The following is a 14,115-nucleotide window of genomic DNA, read 5'->3' on the forward strand; positions in this document are numbered from 1 at the left end:
TTCAAAGCACAATTACAAAACAATAATATAGCATTTCTTCAATAACTAAAAATTTGCTCACACATTTAGGAAAAAAAATAAGGGATTGTAAAACAATGTGTAACAATGCCATTTGTTGACTCCTGCTATAATAACAGTACTTAGAGGGTATAATTTTTTTCCAGTAATGTCCCATTCAAGAATGCATTCCTATTTAGGACAGCACTTAAACATGTGTTTAACACATACTTAAATTTCCATTGGACTCTAGCATGGAGCTACTATAAGGTGGGTGCATAACTGGTTGGAAAACAGTTCCCAGAGAGTAGTTATCAGTGGTTCACAGTCATGCTGGAAGAGGATAATGAGTGGGGTCCCACAGGGATCAGTTCTGGGTCTGGTTCTGTTCAATATCTTCATCAATGATTTAGATAATGGCATAGAGAGTACACTTATAAAGTTTGCAGATGATACCAAACTGGAAAGGGTTGCAAGTGCTTTGGAGGATAGGATTATAATTCAAAATGATCTGGACAAACTGGAGAAATGGTTTTAAGTAAATAGGATGAATTCAATAAGGACAAATGCAAAGTACTGCACTTAGGAAGGAACAATCAGTTGTGCAAATACAAAATGGGAAATGACTGCCTAGGAAGGAGTACTACAGAAAGGGATCTGGCGGGGGGTGGGAGGGGCGGTCATAGTGAACCACTAACTAAATATGAGTCAACAGTGTAATACCATTGCAAAAAAAGCAAACATCATTCTGGAATGTATTAGCAGGAGTGTTGTAAGCAAGACATGAGAAGTAATTATTCTGCTGTACTTGGTGCTGATTAGGCCTCAGCTGGAGTATTGTGTCTAGTTCTGGGCACCACATTTCAGGAAAGATGTAGACAAATTGGAGAAAGTCCAGAGAAGAGCAACAAAAATGATTAAAGGTCTAGAAAACATGACCTATGAGGAAAGATGGAAAAAATTGAGTTTGTTTACTTTGGAAAAAAGAAGACTGAGAGGGGACATGATAACAATTTTCAAGTACATACAAGGTTGTTACAAGGAGGAGGGAGAAGAATTGTTCTTAATCTCTTAGGATAGGACAAGAAGCAATGGGCTTAAATTGCAGCAAGGGAGGTTTAGGTTGGACATTAGGAAAAACTTCCTAACTGTCAGAGTGATTAAGCCCTGGAATAAATTGCGGAGGGAGGTTGTGGAATCTCCATCAGTGGAGATTTTTAAGAGCAGGTTAGACAAACACCTGTCAGGGGTTGTCTAGACAATACTTAGTCCTGCCATGAGTGCAGGGGACTGGACTAGATGACCTCACAAGGTCCCTTCCAGTCCTGTGATCCTATGATTCCATGTGCTTAGGCGCTGCCTTGATAGGCATGGACATAAGCACATACTCACTGCACTCCTAAATCAGGGCTTAGGATGTGATCTGAGCACCAGCATGGTACTTGATGGTTTCCTTGCCTCTGCCACTCATATATAAATCAATAGGATGCATGCCTCAAATAGTCAGCTCTAGCTGCAGAATTCCAGCAGTGTTTATTGCAGCCCAGTTACCTCATCATGGTGTGCAAAAGTAAATGAAAAGGCAACAGTGATTCTAATTACTGTATGCTAATTGGGCTGCATTCAGGCTTCATTGATGATGCTATTATGCTGCAACAAAACAATGGCAGCATATGTACTTATCTTGCTCTATTTATTCCATGATTATTCCCCTTTAGTATAGAAACACACTGAAAGTAACAACCTGCACACAAATTAGTCTATGAAATGGACTACTAGGAGTTCAGCCCTTAAGCACATTCATTCTCTCTTGATTTGCATATAATGCAAAAAATCTTCTATGCCACAGCAACTCCAACCGCTTTTATCTTTTCTTGGGCTTTGGTTGTAATAGCATTTTCTCTTATGTTTCCTCTCAAATAAAACATTTTGTATTCCCACTGAATCCTTCTTGGTATCCTTATCTGTTAATATCTCCAATCAAAACTTTCATCATTGCAAAGTCTGGAAGTTATGCAGACTAAGAAAGCATTGCCTGAACAGCGTGAATTCAGAAGCACTCCTCTGGTAGCACTTGCTGATTAGCTATCTAGAGTAAATTTTGATAAGCGAGTAGGAGGGCATATTCCATCCTATATTACTAATTTACTGCTGCTTTGGAAACATGAATATAACATGATTTGTATCAACAAACCATGCTGGATTATGTGCATTTTGTACTTTACAACTGACATCTAATACTTTTAATACCCATACGAGGTAGTCACATGCAGGATCCAATGTATTACATTCAGTCTGTGTGACTGTCTAATGTTTCAGAGCTAAGTGAATGTAATGCTGTGAATGTTGCTTATTTTATCAGTATTCAGCCAGCTCACGCGCTCACACACACATGTATGCACATACCCCCATCTATAATTTAACCTAATGATTTTGAACACACCCAACGTGATGGTATCCAAATGCAAAATGACCTTGCCAAGGACTTTATAAGGACAACCAGTGAAGACATTGCCCCCCAAAAGTCCATCCCAGGGGTGTACTGAGCCCTGATTATCTAACAGGACTTGGGGAGTTTAGCGCTCCATAGTGCCTATAAGACATTGTTCTGAGTTTGAGGCCTTCCGGGACTGCATTCCCCAGTGGAGGCTCTTGAAGGCTAATTTAAAACTGACCTCAAATTCTGAACCTTTTGAGGATCCCTCTGCTCTCCCAGATGCCTGTCTCATATAGTAAAATAGCCCTGGTGTCATATGCAATATTGTGGTCTCGTCAGCTAGACTGATTTGTGTTGCGTTAAGCAAGACAGGGTTGCTAATCTCCACTGAGGTTTACATGGGAAATTTAAAGCCCATTCCAGTATATTAAATGAAGCTGAAAAGCTTAGATCAATAATTTCTCTTGTATGAAAAATAAAAGGGATGAAAATGACGGTAGATTGATTCAAAAGACTTTAATGCCAGCTCCCAGCTGATGGAAGTACCTTGTAAATAGCATTTTGTATGGTTGCCAATGAATTAGTCTAAATTGTGAGGGTGATTGAAATGTATTTTATAATGTTCATCTCCACTTTAGTGGCCATTTACAAAATTTAGACGAATATGAATCCCTGGGGAGTAAGTAAGCAGCCTGCAAAGAAATAGGGGGAACGAGCAGCAGGGGTTGTAAATGGGATCTTGGAGGATTTTAGAAGACAAAAAGCCTGAGTCCTTTACAAGCAGGAAGAATCAGCATAATAGTGTTTTGAAACACTATTTTGGTAATATGAGGAGAAGTAAGCCCCACCACTCCGTCAAGTAAGATCTGCCTGGGTACTCCCTGTTGTGAGCAAGTGAGTAGGGAGTGGGTGGCTTCCGCTCCAGACAGCACAGCTCAGCTGGTGCAGGGGGTATTGTTGGTACAGATCAGCAGCAAATTGCTACCCCACTGGACCAAAGTGGCTGAGAAGGGTGACCCTGAGGGATGATGCCACCCAGGCTATTCCCAGGGTAGTACAATATATTCACAATCTACCTTGCAAAATCAAGTTGCTCAAAAGATACAATCTTGATGCAGTGCACACTGCTGCCACTGTGAGAGTGATGCACTGGTTTATAGATTTCATTTCCCCCTCCTTCCAACACTCATAGCTCTTCCTGCAAAGTCCTAGCCAGTCATTTAATTTTTTCACTTAGCAGATTGATTTCACATTCTAGGAAGTTTTAGGTATTTACACACCCTCTGAACAACCTTGGGGGAAAAAACATTATGAATCCCTATGTATTTAGCTTAATTGATTTTGCCATGCTCATATTCTCTCCCCTTGACTGGAGCCACATTCTGCCTTCAGTTATATCCTGCTCCGCTCATGTCATAACTTGGTTCTAAGCGGTGACCAAAGCTGGAATATCAGTGCCTTGCTCCTCCTCTGCTCGGCCAAAGCCCCTCTTCTGAATTTTTCCTTCAACCGCTCCCCACCTGGGGCCTTCTTTCATGACAACCCCATTTGCTTGGAAGAAGTACCCCATCCTCCTCACTCTCTTCCTTCAAAAAGCTGCTGACAGTCCCTCCACCTCTTCTGTGAATTCTCCCACTTATACAGACCACCCAGGGTTGGCCCTGTGCCTATTGAACTCAGTGGTGCCACTTCTGTTGACTTCATTGGGGCAGGACCTGGCCATTATGGTCAAATTTTCAGAAGCACTTTGCACCCAGTGTACTGAGCTCTTTTTTGACTACCTGGCTATAGTTGTCATAGAGCAATTGGATGCTAAGAACATTTGCAGATCTCACCCTTATATAGGTACCTAAATGGGAGCAGAATTCTTTTACAAATATAGTCCCAATTATGGGTGCTGGGCACTTGAAAAATCCAGCTCTGGGCTCTTTCAAAAACTAGGTCTTTAATCTGCAAACTCTTTGGGAGCAAGGACTTTATTTTCGGGGCACAATTCTCTTATTGAACTCAGTGTACACTTTTAGCGCTATAAGAATAATAATTAAATTCAACCCAGTGTGGAGGTTCAGCGCAGAATTCATGCATGACTTAGGTCCCATTTAAGCACTTTAAATAAGGCTTAAGTGCTGCATAGGCCTTTTCTGGCTCTTCATACAAGGGTTTATTTCATCTTACGCCTCATGGAGGTTCTCTAAGGTTTCACAGCCAAGTAGCGACGCTGACAAATTCTGTGCTTTTTTTGTTCCCCCAACAACAAAAATGTTTCCCAGCGCCAATTCCATCAAGTGCAAAATGGCATTTTGGCAAAGCATTTATAGGTACATACTTACCCTTTTGCCTCATCATTTTATAATAGGAAGGAGAAGCAGGAGACATAACAGCATGTACTTTATTAGTGTTGTAACAAGAATGGCTAATGATTGATGAACTTGCCCTTTGCCTTACTGTGTTTTATTGTAATGGAAAGGAAATACAACAAATGAATAGCTGTGCGGCAGCCAGAACATTGTCTTGATCAACTGTGCCAAACAAAAGGTGATGGAACAGGCATATCTGCCTGCATCTTCTCATGAGTCAGTGTAACAGTTTCTCTCTGGTGACTGTCGACTAATTAGCTACAAAGACCATCCATAGTTGGGTGGTTTTTTCAGGAAATAGGTCTTGCTTTTTATAAACTGTTGTTCTATCAAGTCACAATTCTTAATTAGGTGCCTTAAGGATATTTTGTTTCCTTCTTGTTAGTAGACATGTAACTGTGCTGGTAGACAGTTCCACCAGATATATCGCCTCATGCAAGTTATCGCCAAGTCGGGTCGGATAATTTTTCCATGAGCCTGACATCTAAATATCTGAGAATAAAAATAGTGCAGATGGAATAACATAAAGCAGAATATCTCACAAGTATAATTTAGATGCAGTTCTACGTTGAGAAGTAACCTTATAAAATGTCACCTTTTTACCCATTAGGTTTTCTCCCTGTGTGTGTATTGGAGTCATATCTGCTGGCTTTTACGGGGGGAAGAATCTGCTTTTTCTGCTCCTGTTAGCCGCATAGAGCTTGCACAGCTAAGAGAGAATGATTGGATTCTCTTCCATCTTGCACACCATCACCAGACTATTTTACTAAGTTGCAGTAAGCAAAATCCATGTAAACCCACTGAAAGAGTGGATCTGCACAGGTGTCAGGGTATAATTTCACCTGTAAAATATTTAATAATGGTGAAAGTGAGTGAGATGGAAAGAACGCAGATTGCATCTCAGATCCCAGGTTTATAAAACATCCTCTTTTTGCTTACAAATATATGATACAGAAATATTGATCCACCAATAAGCAAACATCCCTTAATGTCATTAATACAAAGAGTAGAACCTCACTACAGTGGCTATTGAAATTGTTTTGTAAAATATCAATAGAGAAATAGATGTGGTAAGGAAAGAAATGCAGATGTAACATACCCTGAAAGCAATTACACCTCTACCTCGCTATAACGCGGTCATGGGGAGCCAAAAATCCCTACCGCATTATAGCTGAAACCCCGTTATATCAGGGTATGGGTGGCAGGGCTCTGGCGGTGATTTAAAGAGCTCCAGGCTCCGGCCGCTGTGGGGAGCCCGGGCCCTTTAAATCACTTCCCGAGCCCTGCTGCCATAGCCCCGGGGTAACGGCGACAGGGCTCCAGCGGTGATTTAAAGGGCCCGGGGCTCCCCATAGCAGCCGGAGCCCCGAGCCCTTTAAATCGCCGCCCGAGCCCCACTGCCACAGCCCCGGGGTAGCAGTGGCAGGGCTCCAGCCGGATTTAAAGGGCCTGGGGCCCACCACAGTAGCCGGAGCTCCGGACCCTTTAAAGTGCCGCCAGAGCCCTGCTGCTACCGTGCTATATGCGAACCTGTGTTATATCAGGTCGCGTTATAGAGGGGTAGAGGTATAATAAAAAATATTTGGGGATTCTTGACCTTGTGTCTCAGATGCCTCTCCTCGATCTCTATTACACCTTCTAGCCCTGCTGTACAACTTAGATAGTGATCCCGCCATCTCCATCTGTGCAAGTCATGTGTAAGCAAACCAATATGCATAAAACAGTCTACCTAATAATTTGGCCAAAATGCAAAAAAGACTAAAAAGTTGAGTTCACTTGTTTTCCTCTTGTTATCCCTTTTCAGGTTCCTCTTTACTTGGGGCTTCTGGCTGGAACCAGAAGCATATGAGCCAAAATAGCAGAAACAATATGTTCCTGCAGTATCACCCAATCTAGTGGCATTTCAAGACCTGACCCAGGACTTGGCTTACATTACTAGCAAGTTCTTTGCACGAGTCTGTGCTGCAAGCTCAGATGAAACTGTTTCTGTAGAGAGAGGTCTAGATGCCTTAATCCTGAGGCATGCACGATAAAATCAACAAAGAGGGACCCCTGAGAAAAGAGTAAATATTCCTGTTGGCTCAGCCAAACTGACTTTTTGGTTCAGCTGGTGAATCTGTGGTCCATGAGACTGGTGTTTTTGAGTCATGGCTGTGGTGAATTTGAACGTCTTTGGATGGATTAACCAGAACGTTTGCTGTGTTGGGTGCATTTTAATAAACAAAATAAATCAATAGATAAATGCTAGCATAGTGGGTTCTCCCTCTTTTCCCGTATGAAATGAGAAGCTTTATAAACACATACGGCCTGATATTGCCACCCTAGAGTGATACCTTACTCCATGAGTTATTCTGCTGAAACCAATGGAGCTATTTGAGAAGTAAGGTACCACTTAACACAACTAAGATAGCAACATCTGGCCCTTAAATAGCAGGTGTATTTGTTTGTGCATGTGCAGCTGTGCAGCAAGCAGGGGGTAACGCTATGTTCATATTCACACATTTCTAAGGTCTACCTATCATAGGGGGGAAAAACAGTTAAACCTGTCAGTAGCAAATATGCCAACCTCAGCTCATCCCTGATTCCAATTCACAGTCCCAGGGGACACTAAAAAGAAATTGCTGATGTATTTTTCAGCAGCACTGATAGACAACAAATGTAAGAGGAGAGGAAAAAGCACACACTGGTGTGACTGCCAGCATATTTAATGCTTCAGAAATTTTGAATAAAAAGAACAATGTCTCAAAATTCAATTCCAGCTGCCCCAGGGATGAGGAAACAACACAAATCCTCATTGCACATTTTTGAAGTAAGTTCTCTCTGTGTGAATGCCCGAACTAGGCATATGCACTAAAAAGATCAAATTGTCCTTTGTTTTCACTTGTATGCTCAATGTATAATGATTTGGAGTTTGGGTTAGATTCAGATAATCCCACAAAATAAATAATAATAACACAACCCCATTTTCCGGATGAGGGCATTGGAGCAGAGAAATCAATGGTCTGATTCTTCTGCATGCTCACACTGGGTAGTACAAACTCCATGAATAGTCCAAGGTCGCTAGATTGTGACTTGTACCACACACCTGCACAACAGAGTAAGAGGGTGTAAAAGCCTCCACATATCACTATCTGGGCTACCCAGGCCTTGGGTCCAGCCCCGCATATCTGAACTGAACTACATACCCACTAAGGGTAAGTCTGTACTACCCACCAGATCGGCGGGTGGTGTTCAATGTATCGGGGGTCGATTGATCGCGTCTCGTCTGGGCGCAACAAATTGATTCCCGATCGATGCCCGTATTCCGCCTCGGCAGGAGGAGTAAGCAGAGTCGACGGGAGAGCTGCGGCAGTCGACTCACCGCCGTGAGGACGGCCAGGTAAGTCGAACTAAGATACTTCAACTTCAGCTACGTGAATAGTGTAGCTGAAGTTGCGTATCTTAGTTCGAACCCCCGCACTAGCGTAGCCCTGGCTTAAGTCCCTTTCCTGACCAGGGGAGGGAAGAGTTGACTTGTGCATCCAAGCAGGGCTGGCACTAGCATTTTTGCCGCCCCAAGCAGCAAAAAAAAAAAAAAAAGCCGCGATCAGCCACCACCGCTTCATTCTTTGGCGGACGTGCTGCCCCTTTCCGTTGGCTGCCCCAAGCACCTGCTTGCTGCACTGCTGCCTGGAGCTGGCCCTGCAGCCAAGAGATTTGTTCTGCGGCTCATAGGACCAAAAATAAAATTAAAAAATTCTGAATATCGCCCAATTTTATATAAATCAGAGGTGGACTCAGATTACGAAATTTGGTCTGAGATCTGAATCCAGCTTTCAAATCCCTTTAAAGTTTATGGCTGTTCTGCTCTGGAAGGGCAAATTTTTATATTTGGAGCAGGAGCTGGGTTCTTTTTCTGACCTCCCTCTGGGGAGGCCTCTCTAAAATAGGTGTTTAAAAAATAGTTCCAAGCAGTTGCACCATTGTCTCGATATAAGCGACTGACAGTGACAATACCTGCTATCCAAATCAAAAGGCTTGTTATTCATCTCCAACATTTCTTGATGTATTGGAAAATCCTGTTTAGTATTTGTGACTGCACATATATAATAAGCTCTTTGTACTCACTCATAATTTAACTTTGGAAGTTATTAAAGGTAATAAAATGTCGTGGAATGCATTTTTAAAAGCTATCTCCACTGCAAGAGCTTTTGAAATATTTATTAAAGTTCCTGAGTGTTCTTTGCAGAGGATGAGTAGATGGGACTTAATATTCACCGCTAGACATGTTGAACAGCTAGTTGAACGTAGCAGGTTTAGATTATCCTAACTCTGGGTTAACCCTGGAGAATGTGAGTGTAGGTGCTCAGTATTTCCCAGGGTATGAATCTCTTGGTGTTCCTTCCTAGTTAAACCCTTTGACCCTGTTGACTTATGTGGAGGACATAGTAGGGTGGATGAGTCTGTGCCCATCACTGTGGTAACTGGGTATAATAAAACCTAGTGCTTTTCATCAGTATCATTATCCCCTTTTTACAGAAGTGGAAACTGAGGCACAGAGACTTGCCCAGGATCTCCCATCAGGGATAATAATTTGACCTCATAGGTCAAGCACTGGACAGGGACTCAGGAGATCTGGTTTCTATTCCTGGCTTTGCCACTGGTCTGCTGGGTGACCTTGGGGAAGTGTCTCTGCCTCAGTTTCCCCATCTGTAAAGCACCTTGATTGCTACTGATGAAAAGAGCTATGTAGAAAGTGGCGGCTGCCCATGCACCACTGAAGTCCTATTTTGAGGGCAGGGAGCAGTGTGAGGCCATGCACAGAGGAGAATTTCCTGGATATTCACAGCTGTCACTGCTATGCAAAAAGGGGGATTCAAAACAGGAGGGACCAGACACGTGCCTCGTGCCTCGTTTCCCTTAATCTAAATAGCAAACAAACAAGCACTAATCAGTAAATGTGCCATAATGTTTATGCCCAGCCTCTGTCCTCAGATGGCCTGTTCATGCTAATCTTCCTCAGCACCGAGTCACATGCCAGGCCAATCTCTGAGCAAGAAATTATAAATTTACACTATCTAGGAGAAAAACTTCTCACCAGGGCTGGTTTATAGATTGTAACAAATAATAGCAGACCCCAGCTGAATACTAAGGCTGCCGTTGCATTTCAGAGGCTGCTGCTAATTCATAAACATCACAAGCAGTTGATTTCAGCAGAACCCCTTGATTTAATTACACTCTTGTATACAATGGGGACCTTGTGTTTTCCTGTATGTAATGAATATTAAGCTGATAGTCCTGTAATTTCCTGTGCTGGGCTTGCTCTCATTTTTTGCATATTGATACCACATTTGGTTTGTTATTTTCCAATTTTCCAGCCTTCTAGGCTTGTGCTCAGCGAGTTCTCCAGTGTAATTGCTGTTGGCACACATACTTCCTTCCTTAAATCTGCTCTAACACCCTGGAATGAATTTCGTCTCGTCCTGGAGATTTGCTGGGGTTTGAGTTCCCCTAGTTTATTCAGTGCCTTCGATTCAGCGACCCTGGAGTTGCACAGGACACTGGATATAATTTCATATTCCATAGTTTTCATTTCCTTCTTTTATCCTGAACAGACCAACATCCTCCTGCCTTCCCCCACCCCACAAACAAACACACATATTATTTCCTACCTGATCCTGTGACTTCATTCTGCACCACGACTAACCTTCCAGGCTTCATCATGGTACTTTTTAGGGCCTGATCCTATGAGGTGCTGAGCACCCTCAACTCCCATTGAAATCAACAGGTGTTTGGAGGTTTAGGTTTTCTGCACCTTGCAGGGGGTACTCTGCACCTCCTGTAGTTGGACTGGTGTTTGGTACATTTCTCTGCAGGGTTTTTCCTCCAAACCTTCCCCTTACCTCGGCCTCTCTCTCGCCTCTAGTCTTTAAGCCAATGGGATTACTCATATGCTTCAATACTTTCCTGAACCAAGGCCTCTACCTCTCATGCAGCTGGTCTTTCCTATTCACTCTTTAAATGCAAAATTCAATTGTGTGGAGGGCCAGTGCAAGCAAGGTCTGTGGGCCTCTTAAGACTTAGAAGACTGGAGTGTGTATAGGGCCAGTGCAGGCCCTCTAGACAGCATGAATTTTGCCCTAATAGAAAACCTAGCACTATTATTTTCTATAGATAACATTTGGAAACTTCCATCTGGAAGCCACCAGATAACGCAGACCATTTCCTACCCCCTGGTATGCTCTAACCGTGGAGGGCTTGCCGCTCAGCATCTGGATGTACCATTCACATCCCAATGTACAGGAGCCCTGGGAAGAATGTTTTGGCACTCAGTGATCTTTGCCCTTGATGTTTTGTTTGGCAGTCCCAGTTCCAAGAGTACTGGGACTTAAGGAAAAATAAGGATCAACTGAAATCCTAATATCAGCCCCAGAAACCTCTTCTGAAACTCACGCTCCTACAATGTGTCTCGAGTGGGGCACCCAAAATCACTAGCCTTATTTGGAAAATGTAGGCCATAATAATTAACACCCAGTGACATTACATATTGTATCCATTCCTGATATTATCACATTTTACATTAGTAATTAGACAATTTTCAAAGGCATGTGCCTAAATTAGATTGACTTTTGACCATTCAAATTTACACCTTTCTGCCCAGACATCTGTTTTAGGTACTTAAATAGGATTTTGAGTGTCCAAATGCAGAAATGGGCACACAGTTGTAAAGTGGGCTCCTCACATGTAATTCTAATGCTCTCCAGAATTACACGTGTTTAACCTTTTCTATCATATGTCTAGCATCAGTTGGCTCTAGATCTGACACCAAACCCTTTCTGAATAGTTTTCTGTGAACTCTTTCCAGTAACAAAATAAAACTGAGCTTCATTCAAAATGCCATTGGACTTCATTTCACTGTTAGCAATGGGCAAACCTGAAAATGTGTGTTCAATCCAAAAAAGCATCTATGATTATCCAAAATGTATCTGAAAATGAGGCTTAAAATAGAACAAGAACAGGCTTCTTCCTTAGAGCTCTAGTAGGCTGTACTCCGTTTCTTTACTCTGCATTCACCCACGTCCTCTGGCATAAAACCATGGTTCAGAAATCTGGATGACAACCTGTGATGGGATGTTCACTCCACACCAGCCCCTGAAGGGGTTAAGGTGACTAGGTGGGCCAATTAACCACATAGGCTGCACCTGGAGAAGGAGCCAGGGAGCAAAGAGGACTAATTAAAGGATCACACTCAGCTGGGCAGAACTTATATGAAGCCAGTAGCTAAGGGTAGAAACGGGTGTCAGAGATCTGCTCTGCAGTGGTGACTAGGCAGAGCAGGGAAATAGCAGCAAGTTGAAATAGTGTAGACCTTAGATGCTGATTGTACGGTTGCTGTGCTGGAACCTAGAGAACACAATGGCCTAGGTTCCCTTACCAGTCCCTGGGAAGGTGGCACCATTGAAGGGCAGTGAAGTGGAAGATTGCCTGGGACAGCTAGTACAAAGAGACTCTGGTATGCATGCCCCTAGAAAGGGAAAACTACAGTGTTCTGATGGGCAAAGCTGTGAAAAGGGAACCATTAAGTCCCAAGAGAGAGGCTGAGTGAGGACCCACAGGAAGGGGTGTCAGACTGGCAGAGCTAATTCCAAGCCCTGGCTACAAGGAGGTGCTCCAGGGGTGAGTAGAGTATCCCCATGACACAATGCAATAGCTACACATATTTCAATCCTCTATTGCTTTAGGTATACTTTCTTAGTTCACTTGTCAATTTTTAATCTGGTTCCTGGGTGCCTCCATCAAGTATGCAAGCTAAAGCGTGGTGGTGGTGGTTGTTTTTTGACTAAATGTTTTTTTTGTCAAAAAATCCTGATTTGTCAAAAACAAAACTGTTTGTTTGAGAAACAGGTTCAGATTCAACAAATCTCCTGACTTGAAAAAAGTTTGGGGGGAGAGGTTTTTTGAAACTGTCAAAACATTTAGTTTCAGTGTCTTCAAAATGAAAAATTCTGGTTTTCAGATTTGAAATGACTGCTTAAAAAATTAAGGTAGCTAGAATTAAAAATGTTAGACTGAAACATTCTCTTTCAATTTTTAAGACTTATCAAAATGAAACATTTTGTTTGATCCAAACCTACTTTTTTTAAAAAAAAATCAGCTTATTAATATTTTTGAGACTTCAACTTCTTGTTCTTGAGACAAGAGAGAATTTTGAAACCCTTAAAAATATTCAAAGGATGGGAAAACTATTTCCCTTTCAGTTCTCACATAAACATTTTCATTACAGCTGGGTCAGAACCAACCCCCTGACTTTTAAACAACTCCAAACTTAGGAGGATGTTCAGGGAGAGAGAGCTATGTCCAAATCCTTCATTTTGTGGGTGACTCCTTTCTGTAGTCAGGGGAACAAATTTCCCTGCTGTGAATTCTTCCCATGCCCAAATGTTGGGCCTGGTTGGATCAAGATCTAAACTCCATGGATTGGGCTCATCTCTAGTTTTCATACCCTTAATTTAGTTCATACACTCATCTTGTTTCTTCTGCTTGAAGTTGTCATCTTTTGTCCCACATAGCAATGGGCAGATAACACAGGATTTAGTTTCTGTTCAGATGAGCACCCAAAGCTCCCTCTCTTGTTCCTTATCTCTCTGGTTTCAGACCAGATTCACTAAAGTCGGTACTATTTTTCCTGGTCCCTCAATCACTTGCATTGCCTGTTGTAATATAGACTAGCAACCCACATGAGCAGCACAGAGGATTGAAGCAGTAGTTGATAGGAAATGGATGAGATGCTGGCTTCGCTGTGTGATCCATGTAGAATTTCTGTCTCATGCCGAAAATGAGACTTGGCAAGCTGAGCTCTGGATCAAAGAGACCTTAGTTTGAATCCCTCCAGAATTTTGTCAGCTTTTGCTACTGCAGAACAATCTACCCTCTAAGTATTATCTGATGCAACCAGAGGCACATTGCTATACAATTAACAATCTGTGAGACACTTCTGCTTGGTAAAGCTGTCAGGCTACTGTCTTGCAAAGTTACTCTTATTTTCTCTCTCTGCTTTCAAGGTCTCTTAGTTCCTTCTCAAGGGACAATTCATACTTATAAACTCAGCAGTTATTGATATCTTCCTTTGTCAGAAGAACTGCATGAGCATCATTTACCAGGCACACACTACTGTTCTAACTACACCACAAAGCATGTAAAGATTAGGAGTAATAAATAAACATCTCTCTCTCCTATAAAAACCTCATTTCCCAAAGCAGGATTAATGTATATAACTGCTCTTCAGTGAAGGAACCTAGATTGTTCTCCTTTTCCTGCTGATGGTAATTATCAGAAGGAAAATAT

At 42.3% G+C, this 14,115-nt stretch overlaps 1 protein-coding gene across 2 annotated transcripts in view; it reads left to right on the forward strand.

Annotated features, from left to right (window-relative positions):
* The first annotated feature begins 12,056 nt into the window (after positions 1–12,056).
* Positions 12,057–14,115, forward strand: part of AUTS2 (activator of transcription and developmental regulator AUTS2) — a 1,174,081-nt gene continuing 1,172,022 nt past the window's right edge. Inside the window, exon 1 of one of the 2 annotated variants that reach the window (XM_039507742.1) lies at positions 12,057–12,447. The gene's annotated coding sequence lies outside the window, so the exon portion shown is untranslated. The remainder of the gene's footprint in view (positions 12,448–14,115) is intronic. The other variant, XM_039507744.1, reaches the window with a different exon arrangement.

The sequence above is a fragment of the Mauremys reevesii genome, linkage group 20 (genome assembly GCF_016161935.1).
Source record: "Mauremys reevesii isolate NIE-2019 linkage group 20, ASM1616193v1, whole genome shotgun sequence".
Taxonomy (NCBI): domain Eukaryota; kingdom Metazoa; phylum Chordata; order Testudines; family Geoemydidae; genus Mauremys; species Mauremys reevesii.